This window comes from Haliaeetus leucocephalus, unplaced genomic scaffold (genome assembly GCF_000737465.1).
Source record: "Haliaeetus leucocephalus isolate CR32 unplaced genomic scaffold, Haliaeetus_leucocephalus-4.0 Scaffold219, whole genome shotgun sequence".
NCBI lineage: Eukaryota > Metazoa > Chordata > Aves > Accipitriformes > Accipitridae > Haliaeetus > Haliaeetus leucocephalus.
In genome coordinates this window covers 435,563-456,958 of record NW_010972655.1, presented here as the reverse complement: position 1 = coordinate 456,958, position 21,396 = coordinate 435,563, and positions in this window count along the sequence as shown.

Sequence of the window (21,396 nt, the reverse complement as noted above, 5' to 3'; positions counted from 1 at the left end):
AGAGGATCACTCACATAAGTGAGGTGAAAAGAGCCAGCAGCCAAAGATACATGTGGGTTGGGACTTTGGCACATACCTGGGTTTGCTCATTAATCCTAGCAAAGGGTTTACTAAGCTTGCAGGGAGAAAAATTTGACCCAAGAGAGCCTGAGACTGTCAGCAGGATTCCCAAGTTCCCAACAGCGGGCTTCTTGCTTACCAAGAAGATTCTAACTGAGAAAACAGCCAAGAAGCTCACCAGACCAAAACATGAGGAGTGGCCATGTGTGATGTACAAGAGAAACTGAGGTAGGCTTGCCAGAAGGACTGATGTGTGAGCACCAACCAAGGAGCATCACACCATCAGCATGGATGGATACCACGTTCTGCCTGTCTGGAGGGTTGGAAAATTCCTCAGCCTTCACAAGATCATTGTGAGACCAAAGACTTGTTTTCTCCTCCACGAAAGATGCCACAAAATTATTACAAGTTCTCTTTAGACTGACCTAGTGACACAGATTTCATTGCAAATATTGCTCTCAGGAAGGATGTCACACCTTGCTTCACAGAAAAGGGAGAACAAACCCAGGGGTGGCTCCCCACCTTTCAGGATGGGCAGAAATGTGACTCCCTTACAGGAAGAAATCTTGGAGATAAGTGAGAGCTCCTGTTCTGACCGAAGGCAAAAACCTGTGCAGACTGCCTGGGTCTGCTAGTATGAGAATCGGCCAAGGCAGATCTATGGACAGAAGTGAGAACAGAGCCAGGAGGTCCAGCAGATGGGAAAAAAGGTATAGTCTGTGCCAATATTTAGAAAGGTAAATGAGAAGACTTGGGTAATTACAGGCCTGTCAGTCAGACAGGGAATAGCTGGCTGTTCTACGGGAGTTCACAGAAAATAAACTTTATCAGCATAACCTGTTCTCTTGATGGAATGATAAGTCTGGGTGATAAAGGTAAATTAATAATTTAATGATAATTAAATGTGAAGAGCATTTCATTTGGTCCCATATGACATTATGGCCATGAAACTCAAATGGTAAAATCAACATCACCCCTATAAAACAGACTGAAAGCATCACAACCCACAGGTCTCAACCTGCACTGAAAACGTGCCACCACCAGGAGGTCTCCAAAGCATCTTGCAAAATGCAGCTCTCGGACAGATACAAACAAGTAAAATGGACACAATCCTAAATCCAATCTGGAATGTTCATCTCACATAATTGTGGATATACCCAGTGCCAGCATCACCATCTCAGCTGCCACCTCAGACTCCATTTAGAAACAGAGATCACATTCAGCCAGGGCGAGCCAATTGAGGGGTTCAGCTCAGATTTGGACACCTACAAGGGAGCAGGATGTACAGCTTCCTACCATGGTCAATGGAACTGGGATTCAGCTGCATACATGTTGACTCATAGTGCTGCTTTGGATGCCTTGGGGTATCCCAGACATTCACACAGTGCTGAGAGATAAAACACAGGGTCTATGGGAGACTCACGTGCCGGTGGGGCACCCTGGGGAATCTAAGATAGTACTTAGAGATTGGTATTAAGGTAACCAAACCAAGTTCTGCAGCTCTAGTTGGCAAGGTCTGGAGAGAGATTCAAGTGAAACCAGCGTCTGCTCTGCAACCAGAATATGGATTCAGTTGCCCACACAGATGTCTGGTGCCATTCGAGATGCCCTGGAGACCAAGCTTTGCCTCCTGCTGTCATTCCAAAAGGGCATGGGACTCCAGCAGGTCCTCTGTCACAAATTCCATCCCTGGGGTGACTTCTTATGCACTCCAGGACCTCTCACATCCCTGGACATCTCTGTCTGGGCAAGCAAACTCCACCTCACCCCGTACAGACATCCCACACCAGGTTACTGGGAGCTGCACCAGAGTAGCTTAGAAATGTCTTCTTGTGTCAGCTTCACAAGTAGTGAGTTGCAGGGGCCTGTGAGAATGCAATATATAGCTACTGCTTCCAGCAGTGCAACCAGGTACCTCTTGTCTCGCAGACTCTGAGTTTTACAGGAAAAAACAGTTGCTAACAGCCCTGCAGTGTCATCTAGCAGAGCCAGCCATGGGTTGCTCCAGCTGCATACATCAATTCACAGGGCTTGGACTGATGCTGGAGCATTCAGCACTGCACGTTGCCCATCAGCACAATGGCATCCATGTCTGGGCCAGGCACGTTTTGAGCAGGGATTGAACAAGCTGCCCAGTTACCTGCAGGTACATTCACATGGCATGATGCAGTGCCAGATGGATGTTCGTATCTCCTGTAGGCAGAAAGAGGCCTGCAGATATCCCATTTCCTGGGCAGATATTCAAAGTTCTGGAACATTGCACACATTTCTCTCGGCTTCCTGTTGCTGTGATTAGGCATGCTCCTAGGAAATTCAGCTTTTCAGGGCACGGGGACTCCAGGTAGCCTTTTTTTGGTTCCCAGATGACTTCAGGGAAGAAGTGGTCAGCTCACACAAGCTCCTCCAGGCATGCTCAGTAATTAATGCAGTTACGGGCACCGGTGGAAATTTATTCTCCTGAAAGTCAAGGTGCCAGGGAATACAGCCAGATGAAACTCCAGGATCCTGCGACTGCAGGCAGTGGGTAATTCACACGGAGACATCAACAAAGGGACTATCGTTTAGCCAGATGAGACCCTGTCCTGGCTTCTCAGCAAGCCCAGGCACAGCAAAGAAAACACAAGGGCATCACTGCTAGCAAGAGCAGGTGCTAGATTACCACACCATCCCCTGCCCAGGTTCCTGCTATGGTCTTCAAAAGCTGTTGGTTGATGGCAGATGAATGACAAATCCAACGGCCGCTGGCAAAGCTCTCCCCTTCCAGAGTCTACCCCAAGAGCTGCACCCAGCACTCACCAGCTGACCCTCCCATGGGACATGCCTCGTTTCTGTCATAACTCCTCCACAACCATTCAATAAGACAGTTAGCAAGGAAGGTGGCAGCACCAGGAACAGGGGTAAATACCTGCCCTCTAGCTTGGCTGCTAGCTCAGACCTCAAGTTAAAAGGATGGTAGTAACTGCAAACAATCTCAGACATTAAGCAATGAAACTGTTATCTCTTTTAAATTTACATTGATATGTTTTCTAACATGGAGCTCTTTCCCAATGCAGAGGCCAGAGAGAGCAGTAGATTCAGCGAGAATATAATGGGCTTGAAAGGTATTTGTCAGTGCTGGTTTCTCAGGTCAGGCTAAGTGTCTGTGCTTGAGAATTAATTTGTAAATAGGAGGTTTATAAATCAGAAGTTCATCATCAACACACACACACACTCTTCAGGAACTCACCAAGGGTTGTATAGGTGCGACCTGGATCCCTAATAAGCTTTGGGCACGGGATCTATTACCTCTTACTGGAGGGAAGGGAGGAATAAAATCTCAATTTCTAGTTAGTCACAGAGATTTAATCAACACTTCGTGTTAATGATCTGTATAGTGCAAATTGCATGAAATCCAAAGAGACACAGAGAAGAAGATGTTACAGACTACAGGTGCCCAGACCCCCAATCCCACACTTGGCCTCTGAGCTGCTTTTGGGAAAAGGAGCATTTTTGTTTCTCTGTGCAGCACCTAATATAATAAAGTCCCACCATAATATAAACAGGGTTCACTGGTGCTGCTACTGTGCAGATACTAAATAGTCATAAGCAACTGTGAGAGAACTGTAGCATATCCTTACCTGGCAGGGTCAGACTTTGCATACTGTGCTTGCAAGCATACATACTGCATGCTGCGATTAGTGTAGTTTCAGCAGGGTAATTTTTCACAAATGTCTGCAACAGAACAACAGTGAGGTTAATATACAAGATCCTGTGCAAGTGCCAGCATCAGCAATTTAACTGCAGCACCTTGACTCCGTCACCACAGGGCAAGGAAGACAGGCTGACCAAGTGCCTCCCTTGAGGCAGGTCCTACTGCCTTCCCCAACCTTATCCTCAGTTACCAAATTTCCACATTTTTCTCCTCTACCATGTGGCAGCTCTTGTCTGGATGTGTCCCTAGCTACTCCGTCCATCTGTTCTAATGCAACAGAATAACTTCCCTCCCGGCCCTTGAGTAACTGGGAGCAGGTAAGTGTTAAAATCCTGTTTTATCCATACATTAAGACGTGTCCAGAGAAAGCTGTGCCCCACTCTCTATGGCTATGGCTCAAAAAGCAACACAAGAAGGCACAGGCTCTATTACACACTTCTGCTCTAACAAGATCTGCCACCTCTGTACTTCTTAGCAGTACTCGGGGCAGGGTGGGACTGGCATGCCAGTCCCTTTTCACGTTCCCAAAACCCTAGGTAAATCCAGCTGCAGCCAAATCACCATCCACCAAAAGGTTTTTTTGCTCAGATTCATACAGACAGGAATTGGGAAGGGGGTGACCAGGGCTCTGTTGGTGCAGGATGAAGTGGTGGTGGTGCTGTGAATTACTCACTCTTACATGCAGTCCTGTTTATTCCACAACTGCTCCATTGCTGCCTCAGGCCCCTCCACAGGCAGTCTTATGTGCAAAACGAAGCCACATCCTCCAATGTTTGAACAGAAGAAGAACACATCCACCTGTGAAGGCATCACATTTGCAACAAGTTAGGCCTTCGCTTGCCACAAATTGGGCAAAACCCCCCATTTTACCATCACACCTGCTTGGAGGATTTGCTTCTCAGTCTGGGAATTAAATGTAGCAGAGGTTTTTTTTAAAAGCTCTCCTCACTCCATCAGAAGTGCCACTCTCACCATGTTCCCAACCAGGAATAGACAATCTCTTGTTGGAAGAGTAAATTTGAGTGTAATCTATCCTTGTGCATGATGGAGCCACCAGCCCTTCTCCACAACCACTCGCTTTCAGACCAGAGGCATCAGGTGCAGCTTGTCCACTACCACCTGTCTCACTGCTGCTAACCCTTACAGCACACAGCACCCTTGCCATGAGGGCCCACAAGTCCCAATCCATAAAACCTGATCACTGTCAATCCCACAGATGCTCATTGCCTAGCACAGTCTATTAACACATTTCTCCCAAATGGTCTCACAGCTCTAGGCTCCTCTATAACTACATTTTTTTGCACCAGCAGCAGCTATACCCCTGCTCTGTATGTTTGGAACAAGTGTACCTCTCACCCACCACTTCCCATGCTCCTTCAGGAGAAGGGAGAAGCCGTCTCTGGAAGCATAAATTGGTGGGATAAGCTGCTGTTAGCTGAGCCCACTGAGCTCTCCTACTTACTCCAAGTGAACTGCTCACTTTGAAGGGATAAACAGTCTGATTAAACTAACAGCTCTTCCTTCCTTGCAGTGATTCTCTTTGAAGGATATAGGCAAAGCCAGAGTGAGCGCAATCTCTGGCAGCAAATCCATTGCTGACTCCTCCTGGGAGAGAGCCCTCTGCACAGAATGGGAGGAACAGAGCCAGAGCGGGAAAGCTGGTGGAGATTTGCTTTATATCAAGTAATCTCGTTATTGCAATTTCAGAGCTAAATGGTAAATAGGCAGGAGTGCTGAGCAGTGCAGCAGGAAGCAGGCCTGGGTCACTGGGTAATTTAGCTGATATAAACAATAACCTGTGCCTGGACGGTTGGCGTCTGCTGCTGGTGCAAACCTTTGGTATCACTCAGAGTATCAGTGGAGCTGTGCAGTGCAGGTAGACAGTCCTGTTGTCTGAGGCCGTATCCAGAAGTCCTGGGAGGGCTGATACAGGAGAACTAGGAAAGATAACAGCTAATTTATGTCAACTAGTATAGGTGTACTAAGACGCCTTATCAAATGAATAAGGAAACTCAGTGGGTCTGTTCTTGGTCTAACGCTCTCCTGTGTTCATCCCCAACGCAGAAGGGGAACAGTGGTGGGGAGCACAGAGCAGATACAGAAAGCAACTCACGCGGTGGCCTGGCATAAACTTGAAGCATCTTTATACAAACTGACAAGACATAGAAACAACAAGGGTGATTTGCATTTTCCAAGGAGAGTCAGCGCTTTCCAGTCAGCTCCGGGGCACAACAGTCTCACGTGGTCCCGCATAGAAGGAAGAGCCCTGGATGGGTATAATCTCTGTCGCAGCAGCCAGACTGGGCCCAGATGTTGCTATTAGTGTTTGTTCCCTTGTTTTTCTAGGTTTGAATACAGTATATAAGGGATGACCATCCACTTGAGACTTCTTTCAAGGCAGAATCACTCTCAAGACACCACTGCTGCATTCCCAGGCACAACAGATTCCTTTGATAATGCATCAAAACTCCTTGATGCTTGCAGCTCAGATTGAAGGAACCACTCCTGTCTCCTCTCTCAATTTGCAGCATTTCTGAGTACCCTCCTGCCAACGAAGTGCTCAGCAGTTGCAGTGTCCTGAGTGGGTCTATCTCACTGATCCACTCCTTCTCAGGTCCCGAGCCTGCCTCCCGGGCCAGGACTTTGCAGCCAGTTTGCTCTGAGCAGTCTTGGTCCATACTGCCCCGCACACCTCTCATTCAGCTGCACTGGCTCCTTTGTGGAGCTCAGCACCTGCAGTGCTCACCAATTTCACACTGACATGGTGCACTGTCTGTGCTCCACACCTGTATTTCCAGACAGATTAACCAGTCCTTTCTGGACAGCTACACATTACACTGTTTTGTGCTGCATTCCTGCACTGTGCAGTGCAGTTTGTATCATCTTCATCATTCAGTGTACAGCCTCAGGGCTTGTTTACTACACATCAAACCCTGCTCTGAATAGCGAATCTTTTGCTTCCTGTTGCATTTATCTGTTGCACTCATCCACTCATCATCTGGAGAAGTAAGTCTTGGAAATATTGGGGAGGTTATGAATTCTCACAGTGCCCTATGACATGAGGAGACATATTCTCCCAATTCAACTTGGCTCCCAGATGTGCCTCTCTCAAAGGCAGTCCTTGGACACTCAACAGCACTGAACTTTGTTCAGCACTCACACTGCTAATGCAGCTGTGGTCCCGCCCAGCTAGACCCCCTTTGCTCACTACTTGGTGCTCTGAGTGCAGCAGATGTTCTTAGAAGAAAACCAAATTGTCCAGGAAATTAGAGCATGAATAGTACAGTTTGTTTGCCACAGGCAAAGATTAAGTTATCTTATTTCTGGTACTTCCTAAGATCTCAGTTCTTGCTTAACCCTCTGAAGGTGTTCATAACAGGGTAAGGTTTTTATCAAATATCTTAGGTTTCAAAAACAAGAGGGATGTGTCATGTCCTGCTATACTCTCCACTGAAGTGCGCCAATGCAATAATCACAAAAAGATTTTGGTCGGTGTGGACCCTGGAGGTCTCTCATCCAACCACTGATCAGAGCAGAGCTGACCTCCAGCTGAATTACATCACTCAAGGCCTTGTGCGGTCAAGTGTGGAATACCTCCTAAGATGGAGATCCCACCACCTCTTTGGCCCCTGTCCCACTGTTTCACCACCCTAATGGGGAAGATTGTTCCCTTATGACCAACCAGAAGTTCTGCTGTTCCAAATTGTGATCGTTATCTGTTGTCTTTCAAGAGTCTGGCTTCCTCTCTATGAGTAGGTAGCAGAAGACAGCAATTAGATCCCCCTTCACCTTTCCATAGCCTCTCCTCATTTGCTGTATGCTTAAACCCCCAACCATCTTTGCGACCCTCCTCTGGACTTGCTCCAGTATGTTGATTTATCTCTTGAACTGGGGAGCCCAAAATGGGACACTAGATGTGGCCTCACCAGTGCTGCAGTAGAGGGATGCAGGGTCCCAAAAGGAAGCCACTAGTAGCTGGCCACCAGTTAGACTTCATACTGCTGATTGCAACTCTATGAGTTGGTAGTCCAGCCAGTTTTCCACTGGAGTCATCTGTATCTTGTGAATTGACAGACCATGTTAAACACCTTGCTGAAGACAAGGTATGCAGTATCCATTGTTCTCATCTGTTGACTCCTCTCACACAAGGCAATCAAATTGGTCAGGCACAATTTGCTGCTGGTAACTCCACCCTGGAGAAAGGTCAGGTCTTCCTCAAGCAGAACAGGGTTACAACAAGTCATCAGCACCCTGAAGTCATTGCCAAGAAAAGTCTGCCATTCACGGTAGTGATTTCTTCCTCCTCAGTCTTGTGCATGCTTGGATTCATTTTCATATGTTTTGCTAACACTGTCTTCTCGCTGGTTCCCAGCTGAAGTTTGGAAGTTTCCCAGTAGCCTCCTCCAGCTTCATTTAACATAAAGGGCTGTTGTTTGCTACACAGCAATGCCTGGGTTCACCAGTCCTTTAGCATATGTTCACAAAGCTCAAGCTAGGACAAGTTGGGCAATAGTTACTGACCAACAGGCAGCTGTTAAATGCAGATAAAACCAGCTGAAGCCCAAACAAGACCTGAGACTCCACGCTATCTAGTCAATGCAAACCCCCTGGCCTTCTGCAATAAAGACAACAGGAATATTATTGGGAAACTAATAAAATCCAGTGCTCCCAGTTTGGTCCCTGGCTGCGGAAGTGCTGTACCTGCTTACCAGGACGAAAGCCCTGCCCACCCACAGGGCCAAATGACATATTTGCTTTGCAGTCTTACAGTTGATTTCCAGTGCTCCATGTGACAGCCCAGAGATGTCTGCAGATGTGTGCCATGCTCCATCATCACTCATTTGTCCATGGGGTCAAGCAGCTCAGCAGGGTCAGCTCAGTGCGGACTTCTTCCTTATTGCAGGTTTTCCTAGCCTGAAACTGAGAAAAAAATGGTTCTACAACTAATAATAGAAGCTGCGAAGAGTTAAAATGTCCCAGGAGTAGAGGAAGCTTTGATTCATTTCTCCACATAAAAAGTTTCTAATTATACTGAGTCTTATCTCTGTGCTAGAGTGGATTCATAACACTGCCTTTGTCCTTGATGTTCAGCAGCAATGGCTAGATTTCGGACAGTGCAGGGATGACAGTTTAGGAAAGAAGAACAGTTACCAGGCATCCTTCAGGGAGGAGGGGCATTTGTCCGAAGCCTCAGGAACTCCAGAGATGGGTATTGAGCAAAAGCAGAATCGTTGATGAACATACCCTGGCACACATAGCTATAGCCATGGACCAGATGACTTCCCCAGGTCCCTGCCCACCTGAATTATCCCAGGAACGTCTGATCTCAAGCAGCAGGGTCCATCCCCAGGAGCTCCCAGTGCTGGGCTAGCACGCTTGCACAGCAAGGATTAATGTGCAAATGGAAACCCCGCCTTTTCACCATCGTCAGAGTCAATAGCAGGCCCACATACTCCAGCTTGGCACTGTATCCCAAACTCACAGGCGTCTCCTGAGAGCTCACACAACAGGAGAAGGTGCAGGCACTTCTGTTAGGACAAACCAGTCAGCCAAGCTCTTAAGCAGCACTCAAAATCTCCTTACATAACTTCTGAAACAAAGGCTGCCCGTGCAGCCTTTCTACTTAGGCAACCAAACACACTCCCTCTTGCTCCCTCCCACATAGAGGGCATGTTACCATGATGGGTTTCTGCATTGCATTTCCACCTCGGGTTTCTGTAGAGCACATGGGTACACACATGCACACACACATACACTCTCTCCCTCATTTTTATACAATGCCTGACCTGCAGTTCAACACAGAATGTAGCAGATATGAGATACGACTTAAAATGCAAGTTATACATAGCTCAGGTAGTGACAACAGCAATATTAACAATGACCAAACCTGCTGCCATAGGCCACAGACTGCAGGGACCACAGTATGGAATAAAAGCTGTTGCACTCAGCAGTGTTAGAGAATGAGCCAACAGAGAGTCCAGTCCTTTCTCCAGACCCTGCACCCCTCACAGTCTGCCAGGTGGTACCAAGCTGTAAAGGCTGATGCATACGATGTGCTTTAGAGAGTGTCTTCCCAGGAAGAACACAGTGAGCAATGGTGATACGGACAAAGATGGAGAGTGAGCAAATGCTGTAGGCACCGGTGCTCGAGCTGGGCAAATATCTGAGGCCAGAAAAGCCAGTGCTTGTGATTGAAAGAGCTGGTCCTGCACTGCCGTGTGAACAGTGGTGGACAGGCCACAAAGACATTCCCCTATGGGGAACTGGCACAGATGAAAAATAAGTGGCAAAAAATAGTGATTCTGCAATAGGAGTAACTTCTCAGACCATGTCACCTCATGACCACAAACCCACTTGTGCCAACATGTGAGCAGAGCAGGTCTGCAGGGTAGGAAGGAGGAGCACGGAGGGGCAGAGACTCCTGCTTGCAGGGACACATCAAAAAGCAGCAAAATCTACAAAGTAAATGCTGTTCCTGATGTACTTCCTCCTCTTTGTGTCCTCTCTCTTCACTTTCAGCCTCTCTCCGTAGCGATGCCCACAGAGGAGTGATGGGCTCTTCCCCAAAATCCCAGACAAGGCTGTTACACTAGCAGCAGAGAGCTGCTGTTAGCACAGCAAAGGAGCCATCTCAAACACTGTGAGCCGCAGTGAAAAGGTTTTTTCTTGCTGGCTGTTGTTGCACACATGGGGTAAGGATGCAGGTAATGGTCTACCATCACAGGACATGCTTGGCAAACCTATTCAAGCAAATTTTCCGGCATGAATTTATCCAAAGAGAGAAGCCAAATGGGGGAGTCGGAGAACATCCCACTCAAATGCACACACATGCACACTTGCTGCCTACATGGCTGATTTCAGCTCTGGTCAAGGGCCAAATCCCTATCAGTGCTGTGAGGTCCCAGAAGACTGGGGCAAGGATGCTGCTCAGGGCTGAACGGGTAAGGCTTTCCATCCAGCACAGAGCAGCTCATACTGAAACACAGTACAGAATACTGCCATAGCTCTCCCAAATGATTTTATTTTCCCATAGAAGTTTAACATCTAAAAAGGTAGTTTTAAAATCAGCTTTCAAAAAGCGAGAATCCAAAGTTTTAGTCACTGATAAATATTTTGGTTCTAGCTTTCCAACTGTGTCTGCTCCTACAAGAAAACAATGTTTGCCCTCATCTTGGGGTCAGGGTATTTTGTTAAAAGCACACTATTTCAAACGAATCTTGCTTTTCCTCTGTGAGAGTGGCTGAGCGGTCCCATGACAGAAACACTTGCAAGTTCTTTGGTATGAAAGGAGAAGTGGCTTTCCAGGGCAGTGCCACAGCAGCCCCAGAGATCCCCTATCTCAGGCTGCCAGTTGCAATGCTGCTCACGACACCCTCCAAGAAGCACGTGCTCTGCCTGATCCTCCAGCTGAGGTTAGCACAACCCTGCAAGCAAACTAAACTGAGCAGTTGTGTCAGCCCTTGTGGCTCTTACAGCTCCAACCTTGGGAGCTCCCCTGTGTGCATCAGAGATATTCACCTAGCCTAGGGCTCTGTCTCCATCAGAAGCAAAAGGAGCTGCTCTTTAGGATGCACACAAGCCTGGGCACTCTGCAGGCATCCTCCTTGCTCTTCCCCTGCATGCACAGTTGTTGTATCAGGGATGTTAGAGGAGATGTCCCTGCCTGCTGCCTTCAGTCTCTGCTGATGGACCTGTTGCCTCTGAAGTTTTCTGATCCTTTTTTTACCCTGCTGTTACTGTCTTTCCTCTGCCTCCTCCAGCAGCAAGTTCCTCATTTCCACTTCCTGCTGTGTAAAGATGAACTTTCTTTTACCTGCTTTAAACTGCTCTCCTAGATTCATCAAGTGCACATAGTTCTAGTACTGTGAGATCTGGTGAATGACAGCTCTGCTTTCATCTTACTCACCACCTCCATAATGTTATAAACCTCAGCCACCTTCCCCTTCTTACCACCTTCTCTGCAAAAGGGAGTCTGGGTCTTTTCGGTCTCATAAGGCAGCTGTTTCATCCCCTTGATCATTTTAGCTGCTTCTCTGCACCTCTCTCTAACTTGAGATGCAGAGACCAGAGCTACACAAGGTGCAAGACAGCTGCAAAATGATGCCTGGTGTCCCTGTGAGGATGCCCAACATGCTGTTGCCTTTTTGGCTGCTGCTGCTGCACACAGACCTCATGGTTTCAGAGAACCACTGATGGCTCCAAGGGCTCTTTCCTGAGCTGTACGTGCCAGTTCCATATTCAGCATCATGCAGCAGAGTTTGGAGGGAGTTAAACAGAGGAATGGTTGGTGCAACCTGCTGTGGCTGCCTCCTGGAGCAGAGACCTCACAAAGAAGTTGTACACTGCAGTGAACAGTGAAACCACTTGAAAACAGAGCACGTTCCTAATGCAGCCCCCTGCCCTGCAGGTCTCCGGCTTCCTGAGCTAAGGGTCTAGCAAGCACAGAGGGTAAGCGAAAAGCACCTCGTTGCCCAGGCTAAAGTCTACCACCCTGGACCTAGGTCTGGTTCCAGGTGAGCCCAGATGTTTCCAGAAAGGCCTGGGGTGCTCAAGGACAAGGGGGATTTTTCATATGAAGGAGCAGATAAGACAAGTTGGGTAGACACAAGAGTAATTAATTACAGGAGAAGTAAATTATTTCACTGCTACCACACATGGAAGCACAAAACCCAGCTATAGCGGGAACAGTCCAAGCCTCCTCAGGCCATTTACCTCTATGGCAGATGGGGATTAGCAGCCTTCTAAGCCAGGCTAAGGACTCCACAGTTAAGAGTGTAGTTTGCGGTTATTTATAAGCCTGATTTCACAGCCTATATTTCTCAAAAAATGTCTTTGCATTTGAATTTCACACACATTATCTGTGGCCAGAGCAGAATTTTGGCAAAATGTGAGCTGAAAGGAGGAGAGAGGAGAGAGGAGAGAGGAGAGAGGAGAGAGGAGAGAGGAGAGAGGAGAGAGGGTTTGCATTCCAAGAAATGTCTTCTCTGCAAACAGCTTGGCATTTATCACTCTTGGAGAGCAATTCCTGATGGCCAAGGATGAGATCAACCCAAGGCTAAGGGAGAGAAAGCCATCCTAATCACATCAATTTCAGGACAGCTGGGTATCTGCTAAGTAAAGCCTGCATTCATGACAGGAGAGTAAAACTGGGACCACCAGCAAGAGTTACTGATGTGTTCCTGGATACTAGAGCTCCAAAGGACCAAGCTCATCATTTAGCCCCAAGTCCACGCCTTCGTGGACTTCAGCTAGGGATTCCTCAAGCACAGCCCACCCCTCCCAGCTGGAAGGCCACACATCTTTTAGGAAAGAAGACCCTAAATGGCAGAGAAGCCTTCACAGCACCCCAATGGTCAATTCTCTGCACAGCTGATATTTTGCACCCTCTTTCTTGTTTGAACCTATGCTTCACTTCAGCCACTTGACCTCACTCAGTCTCTAGCTGGGATTATTCAGTCTTCCACTGTGAGAAACCTTCCACCCTTGCAGTGAACTGCAGATGAAAATCAGATCATTTTTTGGTCTTTTTTGTAAAGCACTTGGAGCTCTTGGAACTTTATTTCAAAAGCAGATACTTGTGGCTGTTTTCTCTGCCATTTCCAAACAGACTTTTTAAACATCTAAGTACTGTAGCTGGATGCAGCATCCATATGATAGGGATGAACAAAAAGACAGTTCCTCTTTCTGCTCTTATTCAGGGTTTCCTTGCATAAACAACCTTCTATCCTCGTCCACCAGCTCACATCTCAAGCTCATACTTGTCATTTATACTTCAGGATCCTTAGCTTTCTTCTGTGTCTTCTTCTTCCCAACAATAGTCCCCACTGTTTAAATGTGAGCACCATTTTTCTGTATGTCATTTTGCAATTCCCCGTACTAAAATGAACACATCGTGCTCAGCAAGTCCAATTCACCAGCCAGCCCAGATGAATCGGTATAACTGAGTAGTTGCTACCATTTTCTTTTTTACTGATCCAGTGTCTTTTCTCTATATGATACATGAGAAAATAGTCCTGCAGCAATTAGCCCCATATCAATAGTTGTGGTCATTGATAATTAGGGCATCAAAACGAGGCAGGAGTAGCTGTACTGCCTCAGACCAGAAGTCTCTCTGACTCACCAGTCTCCTTCCAGCTGTGGTCACAGGCAAATGCACAAGAACAGTGAGAATGAGGCAGGCATGTGTGACACCTTTCCCAATACCTTCCCAGTACCTCAAGCCAGACGTGTTTTCTATGTATTTGCAACCCTCAGCTCAACTCTTCTGCATTAACTTGTCACGTCTCTCCTTGAACCCACAGTCTCTGCAGGTCTCCAGCACTCAGAAGGACTGACTATTTACTCCCACCTTACTTCTGACCTTTCAACAAATTATTTATACTTTCCAGCACCTTTCTTGTTATCCTATGGCTGCTTATTTTCCTTATAGCCTTTGGTGAAGGACACTGTCAAAAGCATTTTGGGAATCCCAATACAGTCTATTGAATAAATTGCTCATCTGCCACATGAGAGAACACCACTGCCTCTTCTCCCACGAATCACATAAATCCATGTGCCTACAAATACCATTTTGTGATATTATGGGGTAAACGAAAATCAACAAGATCTTTTCTGGAGCTCTTTTTCAAATTTTCCACTCTTCAGCCTTTAGATGCAAAGACAGTTTGGGAAAGCACTTGCACACCACCATTTCTAATTCAGCAGTCTCATTCTTGGCTTTCTGAAGAGTCTGAAGCAAGACAACCGGCCCAGATGGCTTATCACTGTCCATTTCATCAATTGGATCCATAATCTCTGCTCCAGGCTTTTCAGTTTTGAACATATCCTCCAATGAGTCCCCACGAAGGTTAATTACAGCATGGGAATCTCCATGTTTTCTTTTTCAATCAACAATAATGCAAATAATTGCTTCAGCTTCTCTGCAATGGGCTCGTCTTTTCTAATTGCTCCTTTTATACTCTGACCATGTGCTGGCTCTGTCAACTCTTTGGCACACTTCTTGTTTCTCATATATTTGAGGAAAATCTACTTTCTTCTTCTTTAGCTGTTTCTCAGATTCTTTCAGTGTGCCACTTGGGCAAGGAACTCAGTGATGCATACCCAATACAGTGATGCAGTACTACCATCGTCTTATCTAGGTCTGGCCTTTCTTTCCACAAGGTTTCTCTGGTTTTTACCAGGATGGTTAGCCTGCCCACTTCCTTCAGTTTACAACCCTCTGTCAAACAGCATCACTCAGCTTACAGTGCCCCAGGGATTGTCTGCCTTGCCCAGGTTTCCAATATGCCTGTTGTGTTCATGTCTTCGTTTAGGACCTGCCAATCCACTCCCCCATTTCCAAAGGCTCTTGGAGATCTAGAATATACCTGAATTTTAATCCACTGCCTAACTTTCTCCTAGGCTGTGCGACTGAGTCTAACTCTGTAATCAGACTGTGCAGCAAAGGAACTCAAATGCCCTACAGAAGCTTTAACATACAGCATTAATACATTTATATATTTTCAACAGCCAAGTTTGTAATCTGGCCAAGAGATACCACTCAGGTTTGCAGGGCAGAACTTATTTTCCACAGAACAGAACTGGCAGGCATTAATCATGCTAGCAATCTGTAATCTGCTACAATCTACTGTTTCCAGAGCTCCAGCATATGACTTTGGCAGGAGGCAACCTTAGGTCAACAGCTCAGATACAGGGCAGAGCTCCACACCCAGCACTACAGCGTGCTTCAGCACACGTGCCATTTCTCTGCAGCGCAGCTGAGACAGTACTGTCCTCTGGCAAGACAGCACCCTGGCCACCAGCATCACCAGGACTGTGGCAGTTGGTCATTTAGACCTATAAAAGTGGAGAAGTCTGAGAACATTTGTCCCCAGATGATAGCTTTCTGTTGTCTTATTTTCTGGCAAGGTTGCTGAGGGCCCTGTGTAACCACGCTGCTGGGGATTCAGCTGCTTTAACCATGCAGAAGATGTTACAACAAGCAGAGCTGGCATGTAAAAAAAACATCTAATTTCACAGGAAAGCAAAACCAAGATACAGATTTGCCTGTTCAGTGGCTTGACGTTTGTCTTTTGTCACGGACTCAGTCATTCAGGAAAAAACATGTCATATTCCGATTACCTGCTCCTTTGTCACTAGCCTACAGGCATGAGCCCAGGCACTGCAGAGAGAGTTCCTGCCCTCACACTCAAGGAGTGATTTCCTACTCATGTAGGAAATGCCACCATACCCTTTGGGGGCCAGAGCCACGAGAAGCTGTGAAACATGGAAAACCAAGCAGAGCAACCAGCATTATCACCAATCCCAATGAGATTCAGCTTCAGGGACCTACCTGTGCTGGTAGCAGTGAGCAGAGAGGCCTTCCACACAGATATACTAAGCAACCTTTCTATGTCCCCTCCAGTCCCACCAGCTACTATGCCGCATCTGTGCCTGAATTCATGTCAACGATTTCATGTAACTGAATTTGTGCCAGTCCCTCACCCATGGAGAGGACACACCAGGCTGTTCTGACTCACTCATCACTGGAAATGTAGAAGTTTCCATCCTGGACTGAACTTTCTGGACCATCATTTTTGCTGTGAACTTGTCTAACCCCATTTTGAACACATTCTGCTTTCCACCCTCAGCATCATGTGAAGGTAGATTCGTAAAGAGATGTGAATGGATCACATCCATTCACGCACCCACTTCTCACACAGTGGGAAATGGCAAAACACTTCCTCTCTTTCTACCACAGATGTCTGCTACACTCCCTTCAATTCACCCCATCCCAAGCTGGGCGCTACGCCGTAAGCTGTCCTTTATAGAGAAGCTGGCTCTGGTCTCCTTGCCAGAATTTCTGTACCTCCTCCAGTCAGCTCTAATACCAGCTGCAACAGATACTATCAACACCCTGTACACACCACTCTCCTCTGAATTCGGCTTCACATGTATTTGAATTGAATGTAATCTGCCATTTTATGCATGAGCATCATGGGACCCTCTTCAGCTTCTTGCATTCAGCCCTAGATTTGGCTCTCCTGAATCATTTTTTTTTCCCTACAAATTTGCCAGCTCACTATTCACAGTCTTCTCTGCATCTTCTATGAATGCACTGATTGGCATGAATACCAGCACAGACCTCTGTACGCTGCCACTGGCACCCACCGCCACTGTGAAAATGGGCTCGATACTCCTGTAAACAGTTATTAGTCTATCGGCCTGCCTCTTCACCCCTTGAAAAGCTAGTTTTCTTGTAGGTCACTGATGCAGGAACTCGCTCAAAACATGCAAACCCCCATGTACAAGTGTACTAACTGTAAATCACCCTGCTCGCTCACACCTTCAGATAGCTTGGATACACTTCTGTGCTTTGACTTCCTTCTCTAAGAGCCAAATAAAACTCTTCCCCAGTATACTGTATTCATTCAAGCATCTAATAAAATTATTCTACATTGTTGTTCCTAACAATTTGAGGCTCAACACTAACTCTCATTCCTAAATCAGTCCAGGACTCCTTTCACTCACTGACATCACACTCCTGCATCCCTCAAAAACTGGTTTAGGCATTAAAGCATAAGCCTGTTAGTAGCTGAACAGCTTTACTACTGCGCTCCTCCAGCACCATTGGGTGACTGCAGTTGGCCAGGGCAATGCACTGATTTGCTCCAAAACCTCTTTGCCAACACTTCAGTTTGAGAGAGTCCCTCAGCCCCGTCTCCCTCTGCACAGCAAATAAAGGAACCTTCCTGGGATGCCACTGCAGCCAGCAGTAACACAAGGAACTCATTTGCTTCTGCACAATAGCTTTGTTTTCTTCATGTGTCCTCCCTGCTCCTGATGTGCACACCTCGGGAGAGAGCTGCCTGGATGTATTCCTGAAAATTGGCGTCATAAAAGGACTTTTTTAACCTCTAAATATATATAGTGTCAGAATGTAAATGAGAACAAAATGTCTCTTGAAACAGGGGAAACTCAGACCGGTGTCCCTGCAGAGTGAATTTGTCCTTCAATCTCAATTCAGCAACTTTGGGTGGCTTCCTGGTTTCTAAGAAACTTGAGTCCCTCCTCCAGCTCTGCAAAGGCTCTTTCTTCACTGTCAAAGCCTGGCTGTGCATCAGCTCCCCAGTCCCCTCGGTATCTCCTGGTCCCTTGCCACGCAGCACACTCTGCCCGCTCTGGTTGTCCCTCTGCTCCCGCAGCTCCACCAGCTGCTCCAGATGTCCCCCCCCAACCCACCATTCACTCCCCAAGACCATGCAGTAGATCCATGACAGCAGAGAACAAGGACTATTGACTCAAGACCTTCACACAGCGGCTTTAAATATTCTCCATGGCAGAGCCAAGGATTTTATTCATTTAGCTGTTCCTCTAATTTCCTTCTAACTGGCCTCCTCTTTTTATGTTATTTAAAGACTTTCTCAAATTCCTGCTGCTGCAGTCAACTTTTTTGGCTCTTTCCCCTCACAAGGATGTTGAATTTAAGTACTTTACAGTGAGTATAAAAAAAAAAAAGGCATATCTTTGATAGTGATATATTGATCCAGGTTCTGTGTATTACTCTGGAATAAATCAAAAGTTACTTCTCCCCTTGTAAGGTCTTTCACCAGTTGCTTCACAGATTGTCATTTATGGTGTCTAAAACTCATTTTCTCCCCCAAACAGAAGCAGCTTCTCCAGCCTCAGATTTTGCCCAGTTGTTCAAGGCATTTCCCCATAATAACAAAAATCTAATTTTCAGTAGCGGAGGATTGCAAAGCTGGATCTATAAAATGTCAATGTTTCATGGATTAAACCATTTTAACCAAAAACTTATTTCACTTATTACATGCTCAGGTGACTAACTAGTTCCCAGTAACACAGGACTTGCTGGAGCTGGTGTTACCTTCCTATAACCGAGCTTTTGAATTCTGAAGTTTGAGAGTTAGCAAGGAGAAAGTTCTGTTGCATTTGTCTTTTTCTGTTAATTTTTATGCCAGCTTTTCAAAGAACATTTTCTTTTTGACTGGCGTTTTGTATTGTTTTGTTTGTAGCTATTTAAATGCATTGTTTTGACATCATGTGCATTTATACTCAATACATCATTAATTGGGGCAAATTTCATTCCTTTGCAAAAATAAAATCCTCCAGAATAAATTCCTACACTATTTGCAACATTTTCTACACCAAAGCTACACAAACCCCTGTTCAAACTGCAATGGAGACTACAGGGGGATCTCAAAGAGGACTCAAAGCTCTGCTGTACCTGTCCTACCAGTGCTTGGAAAAGCAGTCTGCACAACTCATGAAGAGCCAATTGCCAGCCAGGATTTGGAGTCAGCTCAGAGCTGTGCTGTAAGCCAGAAGCTAATAAATGTCACTGAGCCCGCACAGAGTAGATTAGAAATGGCCATTTGGATTTTGGCCATCAGCCTGTGCAGTGCAGCCACACCACCTCTCTGAATTCCTGCTGAACGTGAATGGACTGTGCGAAAAGTTCATCTGTAATTTAAAAATTACCTGAGTGGGTTAATCTGCCTTGGGAATTCACTCCAATGGTCAGGACCTTCTTCCAAATCCCAGCTGTCCTCTGTCAGCTTCCAGCCACTGGATCCTGCTCCGGTTATTGCTGTCCTCCAGACTGGAAGACCTGTTAACAGAGCAGGATTTTTTGCTGAGACACTTAGGTACTACGGCTAAGTAAGCCCTTAATGCTCTTAGAAATTCAATAGTTAAAGTAGATAAAGGTTATCTGATACTCCAGTGACCTCCAAGTCTTCTCTGGTCACTGTGTCTCAGAGCAGCACCATCCATCATTTGTTCCTCAACCGCTAACACTATATTCACCCTTATTAAAGCACCTATTTAGTTCCAGCTTAGCAAATCACCAGTCCTACCCTCCAACCGTTTTGTTATCTGCACAGTACATCAGAGACTTTTCTGCTTTTTTCTGCTAGGCTTTTGGTAAAAATGTTGAATGTAGCCAGACCACAATACAGGTCATTCTAAGACTTTGCACTTGAATACAGTGTGAAGTCTAGAAGTTACAGAAGCAAAGGACAGTGCTGGAAAATCTGAGAGTTAGTTGGATAAAGGAGATGTTGAGGGCTTGCTGCAACACAACAGACTATCCAGCTGGTGGAAGTCAGGTTGAACCCACCATACAACCATGCCACATTTGGGGTTTTGTATTCACTCCCCACTACTTTCATCTCCGCTGCTCTGGGCTCGCTGCAGTCAGCCATGAATAAATCCTGCCTTGATGAAAATTGGTTCAAATGAGATAGCCCCTAAACGTACAAAACCCAGTCTCTGGGAGGAATCCCCAAGGACAGCCATTGGGTTCTGGTTCCTGACACACAGCAGAGCTGTGATCTGACTCACAGCAACGTGACTCAGGAGTAACTACTAAAGCCTTAACAGAAGCAAATCAAGGACAAGATATTTCTGTACAGAATATTTCTGTAAAATCAGCTTGGTTGCAGGTTAATGAGTTTGATAAAAGCCTGCACGGGTCTGGAACAAGCATTACGAATATCTGGGCAGTATGCAAACATAGGTGAATTGCCTGGACCTTGATCTTGATATAAAAGGAGTTACAGAAGTCAAAGAAATACCAAAACATCTGGCTGCAAGCTCTGCAGGACAGCTCAAGCAAGCTGCTAAGAGCAGCAGTCAAATGCCCAGATGAAATCACATCCCTGCAAGACTCTATCTCCCCACCCAGATGGCTGCAGAGAAGTGGCAGGCTCACTTCTTTGACAAGAGAGATCAAAATGGCATGAGACTCCAGCAAAAGTGCAAAAACAGCAGATGATAGTAACGGACTTGAACCACCCACATACAAACACGCAGCACAGTGGGACACAGTTCAGAGACAGAGTAACTCCACATTCGACACGCTGCTCTGTGCAATCGCTCACTTGGAGCAAGGAGAGGAGCAGGAAGAAGTGGGGAGGCCATTCTTGACTTAGTTTTAAGTGGCACACAGGAGCGAACTCATAAAGCAATAGTAGCTGAGATGCTGCATAATAGCAGCTCCAGTGCTGTTCAATTCAGCATTGCATTAGGGAAGCCAAGACCAAACAGCAGCAAGTGACACCAAACGGAAGCAAATGCTAAAAATCAGTGTGAGGCTAATTAAGCAAAGCCTAAAGGGGTTTTGAAGAGCAAATCAGTAAAGGTATAAAAACAAACAACAGGGCTGAGCATGTCAAAAAGCCATCAGGAAAACATGGGGCCGTTAGACTGTCAGAGGTTAAAGGAAGCAATTATGGTAGATGAGGATATTGCAGAGATGCTAAATGACTCTTCTCCTTCTATCTTCCACACCTATGAAGATTTCTATGCCTTTGCAGAGCCTCCAGGGAGATACTATCCATGGCTGGGGCAACAGCAAACACAGGCTAAGAAACATGATTGTTTAAAAGGAAATATGTTATCGAGCCCATTTGATGATTTAGAAGGCTTCATTCTCACTCTATCCTCCAATCCCACTTCCAGAGAGAGTATCCATTGGAGGGACTACAAAGGAAAGGCAGGAGCTTCTGGTCTGATCCTAAAAGTCAGGAGACAGGCAGCAAGACACCAGAAAAGGCCAAATTCAGATAAACAGAGGGGAAAATCTTCTCCAGAGGTGTGATAAGAGAGTGGTCAAACAGACTGGATTTTTTAGATTGGGGGGG